At 38.4% G+C, this 21,849-nt stretch overlaps 1 long non-coding RNA gene across 2 annotated transcripts in view; it reads left to right on the forward strand.

The window, feature by feature from the left end:
* Positions 1-6,893: 6,893 nt before the first annotated feature.
* LOC143420689 (uncharacterized) overlaps positions 6,894-21,849 on the forward strand; it is a 71,301-nt gene continuing 56,345 nt past the window's right edge. The window contains exons 1-2 of one of the 2 annotated variants that reach the window (XR_013100414.1): positions 6,894-7,006; positions 10,915-10,998. This is a non-coding gene — a long non-coding RNA (uncharacterized LOC143420689). Of the gene's footprint in view, positions 7,007-10,914; positions 10,999-14,933; positions 15,098-21,849 lie in introns of those variants that run through there. The other variant, XR_013100415.1, reaches the window with a different exon arrangement.

Genomic DNA, 21,849 nt, shown 5'->3' on the forward strand with positions numbered 1-21,849 from the left:
CTCACACCGATGACCATCAGCTTGAGGAAAGAAAAAAAAATCTATTTTGAAGAATTCACATAAAAGAAGACGCACATCCTGTTATATGTAGACATATATATATATATGTGTGTGTATACATATAAAGATAAAGATAAATGTTTATTTGTTTATTTATTTATCACAGTTTAAATAAATTTAAAAAACCAAAAACTGTAAATCACACACAACCACACATCTTAAAGTTTTGTGTAACACATAGGTTAATTAATTAATTCATTTATTTTAATGTAATGACTTAAGTTGTTTTTCAAGCACGAAAAGATCCCAATATTTTGCTGACACAGGCGACAGCATTTTATTTCTATAAGTTGGCATCAGGCTTTTGCGTGGTTGCGCACTGGCCGTATTTTCCTCTTCGATAATGAACCGGGTCGGCAAACAATAAGCCGTCTGACCATTGTGAACCTCTCTGTTAGCAGATGATTATTTAACGACTAATTGTTCATTTTTGCACGCAGGGTCCAGATTTGTTTTGTCCTTCAAAGTAAAACATTCGATCTGCATCCCATTAAAAATGGTCTGAGGTTTTAAATGGAGGAAATATGACCGAGTTGTGAACAAGCGTTTGCGCCCTAAAAAGGGGAAATAATTAGGCTAATGTTTTCTGTAAAAGGAAGACGAAGCCATTCAGGCCTTTGTGTGTCCGTGAGCGGTTGCAGAGAGAGCGAGAAATAGAGTAAAAACGCCATGCCAACAAAACAACTCTTGCAAAAGCAAATAAACGGAAGATTTAGGTCGGGTAAACTCTGCAGCGTTGCTGTATCAACGGACAAAAAGCATGAAGAGAGACGCAAAGTAACAGCGAAGGCCACAAGAAACACAGACAGAGATTAGAGTTGTTCCACCGTAGCCGTGGAAGGACTGCATCACCGATTAGGCCACGAATGAAAATAAAACAAAGAAAATATAATAAAAAAACCTAAAAGAAATTTATTTTAAAAGAAAAATGAGTGACTGAAAAGTTATTACAAGTCCTAATTGTCTTTGCTAGATAGTTGATCCTTGGGACAAAACACACTTTCAGGCCGGATTTCAAGCGTCCGCAGCCAAGATTGTGCAGCCCACGCACACAGCCGGCCCCACCACTGAACCACCGCAGAGTTCGTGTGGCAGGGAGTATTTCCAGCTTCACATACTCAATTTACAAGCTCCTTCTTTTGGCCTGAGACATGGGAGAAAGTGCGAAATTTGTCCCACCCTTACACTTTCCTTTTTAACTCGGCCAAGAGCTGCGCACAAAGCAAAGCCCAGCTCTGAGAGAGGGATCCCGGAGGGATTAAAGGCGAGCTGCAGGCCTCCCTTTAGGACTCGGAGAGACCTGCTTCCCAAGGTGCCTCTTGGAGACAGGGAAGGCTGTATCTGGTCATGTTAATATTTATCCTGTGCATGCAGGAGATACTAAGGAATCCACAGACCCGAAACTGCAGAAAAGCCAGACAATTTGTACCATAATCATTTACTGCCAGGAGGTGCTTGTGCTTAGAATCAGGAGCCACTTTTTGCTGGATATTACTGTCACAACCAAGTTTATTATGGTAAAAGACAATAATAACTTACAATTAATTTACTTTTAATGTAAATTAAAAGTTTGCAGTTAAACCAACTTTATGCCTCAGACATGTGCCTCTGCTTGGCTGGAGCAACAAAGTAAATGTGTTATGGCTCCTTTAGACTCCAATACTGACTCCAGCTACTTCGTATGAAATTGTATCCAAAAAATAGTAATAATACTCTATAAGCATGTGTAATTGTCAACCTGTGAGACCTGGGATGCTAAATAATGAGTCTTTTACTCTCTGTCTCGCGCACACACACACACACACACACACACACACACACACACACACACACACACACACACACACACACACACACACACACACACACATGCTCACACTCTAATTAGGCAGTAGGCTGGCAGGAGAATGCTGTGATTACTCCACGAGTTACTCGAAGAGTTAAGTAGTACCCTGAAGGTGAGGCAGTGGCCTCTTCTCTCCTGTGCAAATAGGTGGAGGGATTGTTAGGGCTGTTAAGAGTGTATGTGCGAAGGGGGAGGAGGTGTGTATCTGTGGCCAGGAGCTGTCTGATGGTCACCTCTGCAGCATAAATAGTTATTCCTAAATAACACAAGGGCTAATCCAAGTTTGAGAGGTGGAAAAAAACAAGCCCAGAGTGCACAAAATGCCAGACTGCTTTTTGGAGAAGTCGGAAGGGTGAATTTGTGTGTTTGGGATACATTTAACACACACACACACACACACACACACACACACACACACACACACACACACACACACACACACACACACACACACACACACACACACACACACCAAGCATTGCACATTTTATATTTATTGTATTTTTTTGCTCTTGCCAAGCCCACAAAAAAACGGAAAGAAAAGAAAAGGCTCTCATTTTTGTGTTTTTCTCTTCACTGTGGCCTTTTCAGCAGTGACGCTCAACAATGGCCACATCCCTGATGATCATAGTAAAGCAGTGCTGGTTGCATTAAGGCCCATTTCCGCTGAGCGAGGCTTATAGAAGTGCTTTTGCACCACGTGCAATCCAGACTCTGTAGAATCAATCAGGAAGGTCTTGCAAGCTTGACGCCAGGCTGCTCGACGGGATGGAAAACCTTTTGTAACATCACAGCCGACCTTCTAACTCAGAGCAGAGCTGGAGAATCTGCCGGCATGTCAACAAGCTAAACACCCAACCAGCCAGCCTGCCCAGATGCTCAGACGGACACACGACAGCCTGTTATACACACTCTCAGCAAGCAATGCCGAGGTATTTACTGCATAAAGTTTCCACTACTGTGGATATATCCTCTTCAAAACATTTAAGTGGACAAGGATGAAGTCATTCTCTCATCACTAGGGTTATTATAAGGAATGGATGCTTCCCAGTTGCCTCCCCCCCCCCTTTGAAGAAGTCCCCCTTGAAGTGTGTTGAAAACACAGATGTCACAGTTTCCAATCGGCAGTGAAATTAGTGATGTTTTGATTACACTGGGCTTGGAGATTACTAACATAAACAGGTCTTGTGCATAGATCATCTTTTCAAGAGGAGGCATCATTCCCTTTTTCCACTCTGTCCAAACTCGGCAGCTCTCTCGGGCTTAGTGCTGATGAGAATCGGACGTCCAGCTTCCAGTTTTTCATCTGAGCATAAACTTAATGCTGACTAAGTGATATTTCCTTTTGTTGTAATGTTTCACTGGCTAAACTAAAACCGGCTGACCTGGAGAGCCTTACTCAGCACCAGAGTGACAGAGTTTCACTTCTTTATTAGATAAAGCAATAAGATTTACTCATCTTATTTCATTCATGCTTTTTATATCTGACAGACTGACTTTAATAACAAATTAGTACTGTAAAACAAAAATCTGAAAACGATCAGCTGAATACGTATGATTGTTTTTTAGCTACAATAATAAAAGGACATTTAATTTCTATTGCACCAAATCACAACAGCAGTTGCCTTAAGGTACTTTATATTGTAAGGTAGAAATCCTATAATGATACAGAGAAAGCCCCAACAATCAGACGACCTTCTTGAGCAAGCACTTGATGACAGTGACAAGGAAAAACTCCCTTTTAACAGGAAGAAACCTTCGATAGAATTCAATTCAATAAAACTTTATTGATCTTGAAGGTTAACCCTGAAGGAACCGGGCTCAGGGAGGAGCAGCCATCTGCCGAGGGGAGGAAGACAGGACAAAATCAAAGCTGAATTGAGTTATTGTGCATGTTGATTGGATGACATAGCTGCAACAGGTTAGCTGCGTGAACCCCATTTTCCAGTATTTGGAGTAATATCTGTAGCAGCCGACCACACTGACCTAATTTCCTTCAACTGACCTGACACCATAATTTCAGCTATGAAACTGAGTAATTCTGTGTGTTCTATGCATAAATTGTTAAATTATAAAATATATAAAAGACAGAAAGAGCTTCCAGGTCTGAAAAGCAAAGTCAAGCGGAGCCACGGAGAATTCAGGGTATACTGATTATGTACATTATTACTGACAAGTCACCACAATATAAGCGTGTATTATCCCTCTGTAAACATTCGATGTAAGGCTTCACTAACCAATGGAAGCCATTATAGTCCATCCTTCATTTCCAGTTTATAGGTCTAAGTTGGCATTCGATTCCAGCTGCTCAAATACAAAACAAAACAAAAAACTTCACGCAGTAGCTGCACATCTCTCGGTGCTCTCTTATTACATTTTATTCATCAAGCCAGCTGAAAGTTGAGAAACGTGCAGTAGCAGCATTGACACAAGAGATCACCAGCATCCAGCAGGAGTTCATGTCCAGAGGCAAAGAGTCTTAAACAATAAGCCATCGCCATGTTCTGGACGATAAGATGTTAAGCCTCAGATATTTGTTCCACAATGAGGCTTCCATATCTGTTTATCCCTCCAATCCACGTGCACCATAAATGATAAAAACTAATCCAGAGGAGCAGGCCTGTTTTTTATTCAGGAACACCTTGAGCTACAATGGACCAGTGGTGCTATAATATCTGTTATCCCAAATGGGATTAACATACTGATTTCACTCACTGAGGGAGTTTCTCTATGTCTGCCTGTTGCTGTGTATGCTATTTAATTTGATAATGATTTAAAACAGGTAGAGAATTTGTGCTTTTTAATATCAGCTACATGAAAAAAATCCTATTTTTCCCCCGTTTTCAGTTTTGATAGATTGTTTTATTTACTATCTCTTTCTCCAACATCTGGATTCTGGCCTCTGGAGCAGCACACAGCACTGAAAAAGCTTAGCTGTGGACGCGATCTGAGATTTATGGTGGTGGCTTATAGCACTCTGCTGTGTATGGGATAGCGTTGTCCTGCTTCGTCCCACTAAGTTCGCTGTACTCTCACCCGCTTTCACTCCAGGCTCTGGCTCGTCGAGGAAAACTGTCCGCCCACTTTTCCCCCTCTCAGTCTGCTTCTGTCACCAGCGAGGGACAATAAAAACCTCGAGGTCATGTGGCTGCTCTGGTTACAGGGTTTTGACTGTCGGATTTGCAGGAAAGTGGCTGAACTTTGGTGCTTCACATTCAGATGATTTAACTGATTTTTGATGGGTTTTCTCACCATGGCAGTTTATTTGCTTGACAGAATAAACCTCAAGTATTTAATTTACTTATCCACTTGTGTGTAGCAGAAATAAGTTGAACACAGTGCCAACTTATCATCGCCTCTAAAATTGATATGATGAACTACTTTACAAAATAAACTATTAGAGAAAACCACGATTGCTCATTTAGAGCCCTGCATTTGGGCAGTCTGATATTCATTCTCTCACTACCAACTTATGTAGGAAGCATAGCCATCACCATCTTGGTTTTTAAAACCGGCTGTGACGAGTGACAGGCTGATCTGACTGAAAGCACTGCACACTTGGATGGTAGTGACTTGTAAAGCATACTCTACTTTATCCTCCTTTTTGACTCAAATGGAAACCACAATTTAGAAATGAATACCATCATGTGTTCAACTAAATCGAGGGAGGGTGCAATCTTTTTATTTTTATAAATATCTGTATAATCTGGCTTCTTTTTGCAACCACAGGAGTTGCTGCCTGCTGACAAATTGGAAAGAATGCAGATTTAAGCCAATTGTGTATTGGTTTCACTTTTCAAACCCAGAATCCTCATCCATGTTTTCATTTCAGTCAGCGTTGAAACTAAAAACTCCACATTCATCTGTTATGTGCCTCATTTGAGTATACAGCGGGGCTTTTAGAGCTCTTATTCTGAAAAATGCTGCTTCTGTGAGGCTTTGCTTGGGTGAAGTTGCCAAGAAGTTGTTGAACAGTGAGTACAATGAGAAGTGCCAAAATCACAGTTTGTGGAATGGCCACTTGAGGCTGGCTCCCGTGCTAAAACATTTGCAGCACGACACATTAAACATTTTTTTAACCTGGTAGAAAAACAGATTTTTGTTTTAATAGCTACTTCATCCCTTTGAAACCACAGTAGTATGGAAGCAACAGTGTTTTTATGACCTCTCCATTTGAAATGTGTTAATCCAATTCAAGTTTGCATTATTAGGGCTGTGGCCGCTTTGATTGACAGTTGGATACCAGGACAGGTGAGTATAGCTGGTAGATGTCTGCTGAGCTTCAAGCCCTTTTACATCACTTTTTATGTAATTATTTCAGGAACAATGTGGCTGACCATGCGGTACTCTAAGGAGCCTGTATATTAAGACTTTTTAGCAGACATCCTTCTGTTTGCCATGAATTCACACAGTCAATGCCAACTTTCTATGGCACTTAGCATTAGCTGATAACTCCATAACAGCAGTCCACTCTGATGTCCATATATGGTCACCTCAGGTGCAAACCCCCCCCCCCCCTCCCTCCCCCAAACAAATCAAAAACATAAATAACTAATAAATAAAGAAAATAAAATTAGGAAAACCCCTTAAAAGGAGTTTGCAAACCAGTGCGTGACTTTGGCCATCTTTTATATACAGTTTACGTGATAGCGCCTTTAACCGCTCAGTTTTTGCACAGAAAATGACAACAAATACAAGATTACAAACAGTATAGTATTTCATACCTTTGTGTACTGTCAGCTGCTCGATGTTCCAGTTATCAGTAATGCCAGGATCAGATAACAGAAGTTTTAAAACACTAAACTATTTGGAAATCGGGCCAGGTCACACATGTAAGGAGAAACTTGACAGATATTCTACTCTCACTCAAAGTGACTTTGGCAATAATAGAATAACATCCACACTGCAGGAAATTATAATCGTCATCTTGTCAGAGGACAACACGCACGACCTCACGTGATGTCATGGGGGCGTAGATGTAAACAAAGATGGAGGCTGTGGTTGTAGCAGCATTACTTTGCAGTGAGGTGGAAAAACACAAGGTTAAACTGACAACAAAGTGGTTGGATAGACACTGTCAGCACAAGTTGTCTATTCAAGGTAAGACTTTGACTGGCAACAGTATGGTCGCTTATATTCCCTTTGATATTATGGGTCTCAGATTTGTCTTTGTCGCAGCTGATACTATCAGCATGCAAGCAAGCAGTTTGGGAGGTTACCAGATAATCTGGGATGACCACTGGCACTCTCAAAATAGAAATTAGCCTACTTTAATGTAGCCTTATTGTGGTATAAAGGCTTCCCAGTGGGGTGGTGCACACTGTGGTCATACCCATATCAGAGGTTAGTTATTTGTGCAACTGTGTTTTTCAAAAAAGTTTTAGTTTACTGGTTGAAATGGACTGGCATACATGTCATTTTTCTACTTTTAGTGACCACGAGTCCAGGAGGGCAAGGTTCTAACCTCAGTGTGTGGTGAAAGTGTCAACTTCTGCACCACTGTACCACATATATGCCAGAATGTTAAAACATAAACAAGGAAACATTCAAACTTCGTTAAATTAAATTTTACATAATTTTGTACTTATTCCTCATATTGAACATTAAAGGAAAAATTGTGTTAGTACCTTTTACTGCTTAAAAATATACACAGCCTCCTTGGAGTCCAGTGACTCATGAGAGTGCAAAGGCCAGTGTCGGAAATCTAATTAGGGGTGGATTGTTGCTAAATGTTAAATCCAAAACTCTCATAATCTGAGCCTGGCATTGTGCAACAAGGCCAATGCATTAAAAAAAAAAATCATAGCTTTTATATAGAAGCATATTTCTTAAACTTGAGTTCTATTTTAATGAAGTATTTTTATATAAAAACCTCACAAACAGTTTTTAAACCACTAACACACTGAAAGAATTTGTTTTAAAGAGAATGAACTCTGGTACTCTGCTACTTAAAAAAAAAAATACAGCTTTAGCCAGGTGTTGGGCTGATCTCTATCTCTACAGTGCATGTCAGTCAGTGCTTCTCCACTTCCTCATTTTTTCTTTGGTTTCCCACCATTTAAGGCACATTACCGTGACTTCACTCTTTGCTGGTCCACTCAACTTCACCGCATCATGCACAATATTAGGAAAAATTCTTTTGGCCATCTCAAAAAAATTCAGTTTAAACATAATGGAAGTGTAATTGACGGGTAATTTCTAAATAAGTTGTTTTTGGCTTTAGTCAAAGAGCCCGAAGCTTACTCAGGTTGATAATGGATTTTTCTGGAACACTGAAACAGCTAATGTTCAGTCTTGCTTTGTATTTGAGTCATACGGCAGAAAAATGTTCATAGCATGATTCGCTGTTTCATGTTGTGCATCTCTGCAAATACTCCTCCAGCTTACTGTACCTGGCCACGTGTAATAACGATACATGGAGAATGAGAACTGTTAAAAGAGACAGTTCCAGCCTCTGCACCATGCCTATATAAACCTACTGACAGCAGGCTGGAAAAACAACTTGGCTAAGAAAGAGAATAGAAAGTAGAGGAGAGTTAATGAGGAAAAAGAGAGAGAGTGTGACCCACCCAGGTTTTGACCTATAGCTCTCTTTGTATTCCACTGACACAAAGATTTATTATGCAAACATCACCGGTCCCAAAAATACATATTGAAACAATTTTTGGGCAAACATGAAACAAAGTGAGCCTCCTGTGCTGTCACGGGAGTTTGCAGCTCAGTGTGGGCCGATGAGGCGGCAAAGAGAGCAGCAAGTGCATTAGTAGTCTCGCTTCACGAGCGCTGAAAAGGTATGCAGGCCGGGGCGACGTTGTGGGCCGTCACACAAGAGCGAAGGAGAGAAACAAAAAGAGAAACAAAAAGGAGGGAGACATGATTGAGAGGCTGCCATGGACTCCCTGCCTGTTGGTGTACCTGCTTGCTCGGAGGAACCAGGCTGAGCAAAGCCGGAGAGTGTAAACAGTTATAAACACACTTCTGTGTGCATGTGCACAGACTGACACACACACATGCAAACTGAGATACTCGCACAGCTGCACGTTAACTCTTTCCCCCATAAAGATGGCATCTGATGACCTCGCCTGTGTGATGAGTTTTGCCTCTTCAATATATATCAATAAAGATGGTAGTTTCTGGGTTTTTTCCACAGGTAGCTGCACAGGCAGGGACCATGTTCACTATGCAAACCTAGTAATTTTGTTGTATAAGCAGGCCTGAAACAGCTCAGTTCGGAAAAGTGCTTCAAGGCTTACTCCTAGTTGAGCTCCAAGGGGTAAAGGTTTAAGTGCATGGACCCACAGATATATGGATAACTGCAGCTTTGAGCTCATTTACTGACTAGGCTGTATGCTAATTTATACATCTGAATCCAAATGTTCCTGTACTCGCTCTGCCAGTAGGGCGAGGAACATTTTTCAAAGACAAGTTTGTCCAGCTACGGCAGAATAGAAAAGACAAACTGGCCAAAGCATCATATAAGTAAACACAGTTCTCACGGGATGTTCGGCATCATGTCATGACTCACTGCAAATCTTTGCATAGTTCTTTGGACAGAGAACTATGTAAACTATCATATGCTACTAGAATAGCTTTGGCCATTGTGGACCACATATGGACCTCACCCTATGAGAGAGATGTCTCTTTACAACTACATGTCAAAACATTGCAGGGGGTTAATTAAGGTAGCCCAGGTGTCCTTATGTCCCATGATGCTCCCAGATCAGATTGGGTGTCTTATAATCTTGTGTTATTTCAGTTTCATGGTGAAGATAGGTATTTGATTCAGTTTTATTCATGATGTGCCAGATCACAACAAGTCACCTCAAAGCACTTTATATTATCAAGTAAAGACCGTCAAATAATATAGAAAAAACTCCAGCAATCAGATGACTAAACACTTGGCGACAGTGGGAAGGAAGAAACCTCTGGCAGAACTAGGCTCAGAGTTCTGCCAGACCGCGTGATGCTAATTCTGAAATTTTTTTCACTGAGATGGTGTGAGGAGAGATCTCAGTGATTAATAGTTGGGATCAAATGAAGTGAATGTGTAAAAAAACCTGATCACAAACCACTTTAGAGCTTTTCTGCTAATTCAGTTTCTTTGCACCTTTGTCACGCTGAGTAATGCACAGGACATTATCATTCTCAGGTGGCTGCAGTGACTTCCTGTGTTCTTGTTATGTCAAGTAACCAAGATTTTTCATCTTTAAAGAATTTCTTTAATGTGAAAATATTGATGATATGTTTAGGAATATTTCCCTTCTGATTAATGGACAAAATCTTTGAAGTTTAACTTTAAAGAATAGCCTTCCATTTGTTAGATATCCCGCTTTTTATGGGTTTGGTCTGTTTTGTACTTGAAATATGATAATAGCATTACCTGCTACGGCACTGTCACATTAAAGGTGCCGACATTTACTTGGTTAAGCGGTAAATAGTGCAAATGACTCCTCCTGCACCAGTAAAAATGAGTCTGCCAGTCATCCATATGGTGCACTGACTTACACCTCAGCCTTTAGAGAGCTGATAACAAACCCTGAATTGACCACAGCATCGCCTTGCGGATTTAATTTCTTTCTGAGATGCCAATACATAAATATCACATCCTGCACATTAGCCAGAGGTGCTGACATGTTCTTGGCGAGGTTTGAACTTCTCTGCAGCGAGTAAACGTTGCAAACTGAACAAGAGGTTGAATCCGCCTCCTTCATATTTGCTCTGGAGCCTCAGTAATGTTTGTCCATCAACAAAAGGTCAACCACATATTTAATTTCTCTGAAAGTACCGCACTCCCCATTCATCTCTATATAGTAGGTGGTGGACCTGAGAAAGTCATGGACTGAATGCATTCAAGCAGATATTTACATGAACACACGCAGACGCTACTCCACCTCAGGCCTCCCATGGAAAAAAAAAGAAGAAAAAAAACGAAAAGTGATGTATGTGTTTTTCAGAAAGGACACATGGGTGAAACTCAACATGCCTCCATTCTTGTCTCGTTTTCTCAGGGTGAAAGGTATTCAGGAGGGAGAGGACAACGTCTCCCCGCTGGACAATTTACTGCCCTTCTCTGGGAATTCTACATGATCCAGGTATGGGAATGGAGAGTGGGAATAGCTGGAGCAGTGAACTCACTCTGGCAGTTTTATCTTGATTGCCAGATAAAACAGTATCTGGTGTTTTAAAGTCCTACACGAGAGTCTTTAGCAAGAAGCACTTTAGCTCCTTCTCACGTTCTGGTTTCAGATAAAAATCACGAAAACACTGTCATTAAAAAGGCCAAGAAAGGTGCAGGGAGGCTGGAGATTCCTTAGAAGACTTCTATTTAAAGCAGCAACATATTTGCGGAGAAATAAAAACCTTTCTTAGTTCATCAATCAAAGACTCAAATGCTGAGCCTTTACTCTGTGAAAGCACTGTACGTCTGGTTGTTCTCTTTGTAAAGTGTTTTGATTATGAGGGATAAAACCAATCCTTTATAAATATTAAGGCGTATGAAACAGCACCACAATCACTTCTTTGGTGATTAAAATTTGCTGTACTTCTTGATTTTTAGGTGCAAATGTTGTGTAAAGCATTCATCCTTAATGGGTTTCTCTGTATTTTGCCCTCGTTCTTTCCCATGCTCACCGCCGAGCCAGATGCACAAACACAGGTATAGATCAACACAGGTATATACATGCGCTAATACCAGCACATACACACAGTAGCCTGACCCAGCAGCCCAGGTTAAATAGGGAGGAGGAGTAGGAGGATGAACTGCTGGGACTCTGGTTATCTTCAGTCGGTAAAATGCATTTTCCCAGAGCAGCACACGCAACAGCAGATTCACATGGCTGCCTGTGTGACGCAGAGTTCATCTCTTCTTTCGCTCTGTTAGTTTTATCTGATCATGAAGATTCCAATAAAAAATAACCTATGACCCCTGTGCTGCACCGTGCATACTATATATTTAAATAAACCAAGCATGTGCAGACACCAAGCTGAGCAGATGAGCAGATTTTAATATGTTGAAATGCAAAAATGTCTCTAACAAAATAACAAAATGGGCCATTTTTCACTTTCTCAGAGAGACACACTTTTATGTTGACTTCTTCCAATTTAATGTCTCCATTATATATATATAAACATATTTTTGTTTCTTTTAAAAGAGTTACCACTAAACTAGACTTATCATGTCTCTGTTGTATGCTTGTGTCCACTTACAGCTTATATCTATGCCATTCTGTGACAATATAATTTGAAATATGACCCTTGACCTTTGACTTTTTGCATCATCATCATTTTATCCTTGCGCTAGACTTTTTTCTATGAAAGCTTGTCAGTTAGATTATGAATCCTTATGCAACAGGCAAAAATGTGTTTTGTGAGATCGTTGTGTTCTTTGACATTAAACCCATCGTCATCTTTAAATCAAAGTGAACATTCTTGTTAAATTTGAAGAAATTTCCCCAACATAGTCTTTTCTAAATGCTTATGGTAGCACTTTCGATAAAGGATGGTCCGTCCGTCCATTAATCTATCCGTCAATCGATCAATCAATGCATAATCTGTGATTTATTGAAACGTGGAAAGGCAAAAGGCCAGTTTCTTGAAGGAAATCCAAAGCTCTGCTTTGGATGTTGGCTGCAATCCGATGGTGCTTGTCTGTGTTTATAATTTTACCCTTTTTCAACAAGATCCACCACTGGTTGAAATGTAGCCACAAACCATGACAGAGCCTTACGGATGATTTACAGATGGCTGTAGGCACTCACTGATGTAACTCTCCAGACTCTGTACAGTTTGGTGACAATTTGAACATAAAATTAAGTAGCTTAAGTAAATGAAGTCCCACTTAAAAAAAAGTTAAAATATTTTTATGACATATCCTTGGCGATTTTAATTTGGTTTTGGTACTAACTGAGCAGGAAATAAGGGTGTTTAGATGTTTAGATGTCATAACATAACAGAGGGAGAAATGGATAAGAGTATAAAACTTAGCAAACCAATTCAGTTATGGGATATGAAAATGGCTAACATTAGCCACCATAAATGCCAGCTGATATCAGACTGGCTACATTTGTGGCAGTAAAAGATTGTGTTGTGTGTGTGTGTGTGTGTGTTTTAATCCTTTTTAAAATTTAAAAGGATTTACTTTTTAAAATGAAATCTATTCTAATCATTTTAAAGCAACTTGTCCATTCTTATCTAGCTAAAAAAGTGTTAAATAATTAGGTGAGAAAACCTTTTCTCGCTGATCATTTATCTTTTAGCAGGGTCTTTGTACAAAATTTCTAAATACATTATTCATTCAGTTCATTATTCAATAGTTCAGTTCAGAACTATTAGCCTCTTCCTCCCTCTCTGTCCTTGTGGTCGTGGTTTTCCCCTTGTCTAACATCTGCTGTGCAAAAAGAGCAAACCCGTTTCCAATGTTTAGTTGGAGGGAAACACACTCCAGTGATAAAACAGGTGTGGGTGGCTTTTGTTAGACTCTTGTCTTACGCTGCTCGACTTTATTCCCAAATGTTTTGAATTGTTTGGAAAGGCTGAAGTTGACGGGGATTTGCTGCCTGAGTGCGTGTGTGTCTGCATGTGTGTATGTGTGTTCATCTCTGTGCACTTAAAATAGCAGTGTATAATACACTTATCAAACAAAATGTCACTGTCCTAATGGCCTGGTTACTTGGTTTGATCAATATTTGTCAATTAGTGTGACGCATGTTCAGTTTCCATGTCGAAACTGACAAACATACAGGGTTTCGTGGCATTTTTAAACATGTTGCAATGCAAACGATGAAGATTGGTGATATGTTATTTTTGGTTTGAATTTATCGGAAAAGATTTTTACACAATTCAGCATTGCAATTAAAACCTTATTGTTGGGTAGGAAAGACATTGAATCGACAATGTGCCATGCCAAATTCATATTATAGCATCTAAAAGTGCTTTATATATCTATATATTATATCTGTTACAAATTCTCTGATTTCAATATGGATTTTAAGCTATTTTTTGACATTTGACTTTTATTACCAGCTTTGACTAAACAAGACCATTCAGAGCGACTCATGCTGCCCAGAAAAATGGTTAATGCCTCAGCTGTTGTTCTGTCTTGTTAAAAATGTCTTCATTTTTTTGTTTTGTTGTAGCTTGTAAGATTAAACATCTTTGCCCCAATCTGCACAGTGAACATGATACTGGAACTGTTGATTCTCTTAGGAGTCATGTTAAGTATGTAAATCCAAGCCCTGAGGTATTTTGTATTTTAGAAAAACATTTACACATAAGTTAACTTGTTAACACAAGTCTGCAAAATGAAACGTGAAGCAGTCATGGCAGTTCTTTACATAGATTCTGAGTGATTTTAGGTAGAGAGTCAGCTGACACCGCTACTTTCAGAGGAATCTGTGATATAATAATACGATTTCATTTTCTAGTTTTACAATAAAAGTGAATATTTTGAATTATGATGTACTGTGCACAGACACAGCAGTGCTAAGCATCGTCTCTTTTCCGAACCATGTTGTACCAAATTAATGCATTATGAAAATGCAGGCCTACATTTAGAGCCATAGCCTAGTGGTGTTATGCTGATAGATGTGGGCATCATAGTGTATTATACTATATTGCATCCATCAGAATATGTGCAGCCACTACAATTTCAGTGTCCTTCTTTTCAAATCATAGCTGTATGCCTGCAGTTTTTTGAGCAATGGGGATATATAGTCAAATATTTTTTCTGGTAGGTTCTTATTAGTAAAAATGTTGTAATGTTCTTTACACACTGAAGCTGTTAAATGATGAAAAACATAAAAACCTTTGCACTGCATTTATACCCACTAACACAATTTTCTGCATGTCTGCAGATTAACACGTAGGATGGCTGGAACATATTTTGTTCAAAAGTTTTGCAATTGTAAATGCAATCAGTTGGAGAGCTGCGGAGCTCAATATGGCTGCTTTTGTTACGTCACTTGCGAGGCATCTCACGTGTAGCACCTTAACAGTTTCAGTTGAGAGCTCTGTTTTCCTTCAGAGCTATGGATTGCATCAAGGTACGAAGTTAAAGGCTAGGCAGATGAGGTTTCAGACATGAATCGTAGACCCAGGCAGGGGCATTGGGAAGATAAAACCGCTGGATGGAGCTCCTGACAGTGGGAGGAGGGTGTGATGGGAGAGGCTGAGAAGGGTGAGAGCTTTACTCAGGTAGGTCTGCCCAAACATGACTGCTTGTTTACCTGTCAGTTTGTTGCTTTTGTCTGGGCCTCCCACGAGAGACAAAAAAAAAGGAGCTTTAGCTCTTTGCAAGCAGGACCACCAGTGTTGCCAGTGTGTGCGCATTTTCCCCAATTGTGTAGTACAATTTCCTATAAGATAGTGCTCATGCTGAAATTATTGTCTATAAGTGTGTCCATCCATCTATACTTTCTCACGTGTTTCTGACCGTGTAATTGTACACATAAGATTTTTTTGAATGGCCTGTTACATGAATGCATGTGAATTGCACATGCAAGGACAGCCCACAGCTCCTGTTGTGTTTGTTGCTGGGCGGATTTGTGTACAAATGTAAATACGTGTGACTAATGAGTTTTTCAGGAGGAGCAGACAAAATACGCAGTAGAGGACTGAGGAATTGGGTTTAGGGTTAGCATTGTGTGTTTGTGTGTCTGTGCTTCTTTGTTTCCATCTATATGCAATGTAAGTGTTGCAATTTGTCATTTAAGACATGCATTTATTATGAGGTCCTGCCTGTGAGTTATTGTCACTGATGGTATATAGCAACATGAACACATAGTGGAAATAATGATCTAAATTGCATTTTTCTGGGAACTATTTGACATGAAAAAGGATAAATCAATCAATCAAAATTAACATCAGGTCCATTTTTTTTTCTTTTTTAAAGCTTTTAAGAGACTTAGCTCATGCAACACATAGCATGTCCTTGGGTGGAAAAACACTGAAGAAGACATCCCGCCTTCACATCAAAAACCCATCTTTTAAAGTAGTTCATCAATAAGTGAAAAATTGTTTTGGCAATAAAACAACAAACAAATCCTTGTTCTGTTCATCTGCTATGATCAAATGTTAAGTTCTCCTTGCACACAGTATAGTATCGACAGAAAAAAATCGATACTATATTAAATGCAGCAATATGTTTAACAAAAAAGTGATTAAAATGAATCTAATTATTTTAAATTATTAAAAAAATATTAGTTTATTTTATTATTTTATCTATCATGTACAAGTAATTGACACACATTACAAGAACAAACTATTTCATTTCAGCTTTTAATGTAAAAATGTTGATCTTTTCTTTTTTGGAATAAAATTAATTGTAACTAAATGAAATACCTTTTTAAATTGAACTGGATATAAATCTGTGCTTTTCAAATTTGGTTTGTGAGTTGTGACAGCTTTGTACATATGGAAAAGAAAATTTCAGAACATAATAAATCAGAAATGCTTAAATTTTACTCATATTTTTACTCAAAGGACTTATATGTAATAGTATGATTTACTCATTAAAGCAGGCATTTTTGCCTATAACATAATAGGAAAATTACAAGTAAGCAGGTATCATAATCCAACAGAGCCAGATGCAAGTCTAAAAAAACTATAAAACCACATAAACATTTATTACTGGAGTTAAGATTATATGTATCTATACATATAATAATAATTATTATTGTGTTCTTGCCATATGACTTTTTTCACAGCACAAAAAGCACAAAAAGGGTGAAACCACATGTTTTTTTAATGGTGACAATATCTGTGAGCTTATATGCATAACCTTTAAAATGTTTTCATATGACTGGTATCCAGTCATATCCAGAAATCAAAATTGGACACTATGACACATGCAAGCCTTATAAAACCTTAAACATTTATTACTGGTGTGAATATTAAATTATTATAAAAAAAAAAATATTTCTACTTCAACAAGCTCAATGTAATGTTTGTTTAAACAAAAAAACCCTGTTCTTGACATTTAATGTTTTCCACGGCATAAAAACATTTTTTTAATGTCGGCAATACCAGTGAGCTTAGCCCTTAAAACGGCTTCATTTAAAAGGAAGTCAGTTATTTACACTTGTTCTTTTCCTGCTATGACGAATCAAAATTTCTGCAGTAAAAAAAAGTGGTATTATTCCACAGAGACTTTTTGTTTTGTCGTTACGTATGCTGTAGGCTCAGCAGCATTCAAACGACATCATCGCTAAAAGTTCCCTGAGCAGGGTTCAATGGGATGCTGAGTACTGCTTTTAAATGGGGAAATAATGTTGAAGACATTACTCATCGGAAACCCCCTAATCGGTTACATTTTGTTCTCAACAGTTTTGTCAAAGGTTATTATTTGAGCTATACATTAAAAAAACCCCAAAGCTTTAAAGAACTTTTGCAGCTCCTTATGTGACTTAGATTGTGGATCCAGCGTCATTTTCTTAAAAGAACAAAATTTGGTTGAAACTTTTTAAGATTTTTTAAGTAGAATTATGAATATGAAAATCAGCTATTCCAATATAAAAATGACTAATGTACTAAAAGTATTTGCTGGAAAAATAAATTTAAGCATACGTATATGGCTCATTAAAAAGCTATGGGGCTAAAAATAATAGAGACTTTCTGGTGATTAATAAATAATCTGTGGTCTTAAAAACAATTTATATAACAAAAATCATGATATCCGTGTTTGCTTATGGTCGAACTCTTCTGGGTTTACCGTGTATAGAGTCTTTCCTGGTTCATTTCAGCAGAATCCAGTGGTTTCAACGAACCTCTTTCCCAAGATCCATGGAAACCACAAAGTTGCTAAATGTTTTTTATATGAATAAGAGGCAACGACAAAATTTTCACAATGCATCTTCTGAAGTGACGTAAAGGCTCTTTTCAAAAGGGGGAAATAACCCTTAAACTGAAACGGCGCTTTCAATTCTAAGAGGTAGAACATTAAACAAGTTTTCTTGCAAAATTGAGCAGCAGTTCAAAGGGATTGCAACAGTGTTGGATCCATTTTCATGTGTTCGGTGCTTGTGCTTAACTGTGTGTATCTTAAGGCTTTAGCTGCTGTCTGTGTGTGTGTGTGTGTCTGTGTGTTGTGAATATGCGTTTGACAGAGTGTCTACCTGTGTGGCAGTAGGTAAGCCCAGTAATCTCTGTTTGTCTCAGTCTGAGAAGTATAATGCTGTGACTCATTCCTAGAGCGGGTGTGCTAAAACCCAAAGCACTCGATCTATCATAGAAATCAACAGTCGCCACTGTAATTTACTAAACTAATCCTCAAATGCCAAATTAATATGTTAAGTATAGGTGTGATTAAATGATGTGAAAGATGAATGTAGACTGCTAATGTTCAGCCAGTGTTCCCATCTGTGGTGAGTGAGGATGAGTTAAATGTTATAATCCCAGAGATCTTTGCTTTTTCTTTCATTCAGGCCCGTGTCTGTGATGCTGTGTGTCCTCTTTTTTGAAATGGAATGTATATTGTTGAATGGTTGGAATTCTTCCCTCTTCGGCATTGATAGTTGTTGTTGGCAGCAGCTCTAAAAGCTGTTGTCTACACTGAGCTTAAATCTGAATTTTGGAGGCACTTATCTGACATTGCTTTCTGTCTTTTGGTTCAGTGTTTTTGATATCTGCACTTTACAAGCTCTTATTCAGTCTCTTATGTGCATGTGAGAAATGCCACGTACACAAGCAAGCAGGCATATATCGCAAGAAACAGTGCCATGGATTTTCACTATATGTAACAAATACATGTCCAGAGGTTATTAGTTTATTTCAATTGTGAACATATAGACTCAGATCTTCTTGTTTAGGTGTGTTAAACATGAACATGTGGCAACATCTGCAAATAGCAGTTGTTAAATATCATACTGATTTAATCCACAGCTGTGGCTCAAGAACAGCCGTTCAGATACAGATAGTCAACTAATCTATCACTCTGATCCAGACTAGATTATATCTGAAATCATCAAATAGACTGACAATATTTAATTCTATTTATTTATTTTTCATTTTCATTTCCCTGAAAATAACTTTATTGACTTTGGGGGTCCTGATGCATTAACTCTTGGGCCAGAATGAAAAGGTTCTGCAATGGCCCTCTTTTGATGTTAATTTAAAAAACCCAAAAAACTACAGTTTGTTTTTAGCAAAGCAGCACAGTCATAGTTTTGCGACTGAAAGATATGGGCACAGATATTTTTCTGACTGACCTTATTACATATACTCGCTGGTCACTTCATAAGGTGTACATGTCAAACAGCTCATTAACTCTAATATCTAATCAGCCAATCACATAGCAGCAACTCATTGTATTTAGGCTTGTAGACATGTTGGAGATGACCGGCTGAAGTTCAAATCAAGTTTCCGAACGGGGAAGGACAGTGATTAAAGTGACTTTGTTGTTGTTGTTGGTGTCAGATAGGCTGGTCTGAGTATTTGAGAAAGTGCTGAAAAAAACTGAGAAAAATCAAAAATATGCAGTGAGCAGCAGTTCTGTGGGAGAAAATGCCAGAGATCTTTATCCTCTGGAGTATGTGCATCAGACTGTTTTGATGTTAACTCAAATAACCACTTGTAGCAAATAAGGTGTGCAGAAGAGCATCTCTTAACACACAGCACATTAAACCTTGAAACGATCTACAGCTGCAGAAGACCACAGTGGTTGCCACTCCTGTCAGGTCAGAATAGGAAACTGAGGCTACAGTTCAAACAGGCTTACCACTGGATAGTAGAAGGTTTAAAAATGTTTCCCGCTTTGATGAGTTTTGATTTTACAGTCAGACAGAAAGGAACACACCGTTGAGGTGTTTTGGCTCTACAAAAAGCATTTGATACTTTTAATCACAACCTTTAAGCAAATTAAGCAGGACTTCTGTATGATTGGCCATTTAGATGACATTTATCAATATGCATATATAAATAACACAGATTCTGGTTCATTAAGGGTAGTGTATGGGGTGCCACAGGGTTATGTATTTGGACCATTGTTGTTTGCATTATTTGTTTTCCAGGTTTCTGAAGTGTATTTTATTTGTTCATGACCCAACTGTTTTGTTGCTGGGAAAACTGAAACACCTTGGAAATCAGTAGGTCTACTGATTGTTTAAAAATGGCTTGAGTCTAATAAATTGTCCCTTTGCCTTGGAAAAGGGAAAATAAATGAATGAAAATGAAAATGAACAAAGCCGAAAGTTCTTTAACCTGAATTTGTGGGAGTTAGTGTTGATAACAAATCTAACAGAAATTGCATATAAGTTATGCCAAAGCTAAAATGCCTAAATCTATTCCAGTACTGTACAAAGTGAAAATTCTTATGTCAAAAATTACTTCACGTATTGTTCCATATATGACTTACTGTTTACTGTGGACTTACTGAGGTGTGTGGAAACACAAGACAAACATCAAGTTTTGCCAAAAATCCATAAGAATGATAACAAAAAACCCTATCAAGAGTCAACAAATCCATTATTTATTCAGTTAAATATACTGAAACTCAAAGATTTTGTAGATCATAATTCAAATTATGTACAAAGCATATAATAGACAGTTACCGCTTAATATCAACAAGCTGTTCAAAATCATAATGAAAGCAAATCAATAGGAAATTGTATTTTTGAATACCCCAAGGTTGGCATCAATTAGAAGTGTCATTCTGTTACTGGGGTTACTGGGGTATCTATATCCAGATTTAAAGATATAGTTCATTTAATTTCTTTAACGTTACGTGATGATTGTTGTATTGGGCTCGGTGTTATATAAGCTGTAGCTTCGCCCTACACCCTTTTGGTGTGTTATTTACTTTATTTTTCATCACTGAATGCAAGTCAACTGAATAAAGATAATAAATCGATCTCAATCTCAAAATGCTAAAGATGCTAAAAATGACAGTGTCAACACAGCGTTTAATCTGTTATTAGACTCAATTGGCTTCTCTCAAAATGTAAAAGAACCCACCCACCACTTTAATCACACTCTAGATCTTGTTTTAACATATGGAATAGAAACTGAACATTTGGCAGTGTTTCCTGAAAACCCTCTCCTGTCTGATCATTTCCTGATAACACTTACATTTACAATAATTGATTACACAGCGGTGGAGAGTAGACTTAATCACAGTAGATGTCTTTCTGAAAGTGCTGTAACGAAGTTTAAGAATATAATCCACCCACTATTGTCATCTTAGATGCCTTGTATCAACACAGAGCAGCTACCTGAACGCTACTCCAACAGAGGTTGATTCTCTTGTTAATAATTTCACCTCCTCACTACGTACGACTCTGGATACTGTTGCTCCTGTGAAAACTAAGGTCTCTAATCAGAAGTACCTGACTCTGTGGTATAATTCTCAAACACGTAGCCTAAAGCAGATAACTCGTAAGCTGGAGAGGAAATGGTGTGTCACAAATTTAGAAGATCATCATTTTGCCTGGAGAAATAGTGTGATACTTTATAAGAAAGCCGTACGCAAAGCCAGAACATCTTACTACTCGTCACTGATTGAAGAAAATAAGAACAACCCCAGGTTTCTCTTCAGCACTGTAGCCAGGCTGACAAAAAGTCAGAGCACTGTTGAGCCAACCATCCCTTTAACGTTAACCAGTAATACTTCATGAACTTCTTCACAAAAAAATTTTAACCATAAGAGAAAAAAAAATACCCATAATCATCTCACAGATGTAATATTATCTACAGCTACTCTTAGTACCATTTATATTTATGTAGTCTTTTTCTCCAATTGATCTTTCTGAGTTAACTTCAATAATTACTTCCTCCACACCATCAACGTGTCTTTTAGACCCCATTCCTACAAAACTGCTCAAAGAAGTTCTAACACTAATTAATGCTTCAATCTTGAATATGATCAGCATATCTCTAATAATCGGCTATGTACCACAGGCCTTCAAGCTGGCTGTAGTTAAACCTTTACTCAAAAAGCATCTCTAGACCCAGCA

This window comes from Maylandia zebra, linkage group LG10 (assembly GCF_041146795.1).
Source record: "Maylandia zebra isolate NMK-2024a linkage group LG10, Mzebra_GT3a, whole genome shotgun sequence".
NCBI lineage: Eukaryota > Metazoa > Chordata > Actinopteri > Cichliformes > Cichlidae > Maylandia > Maylandia zebra.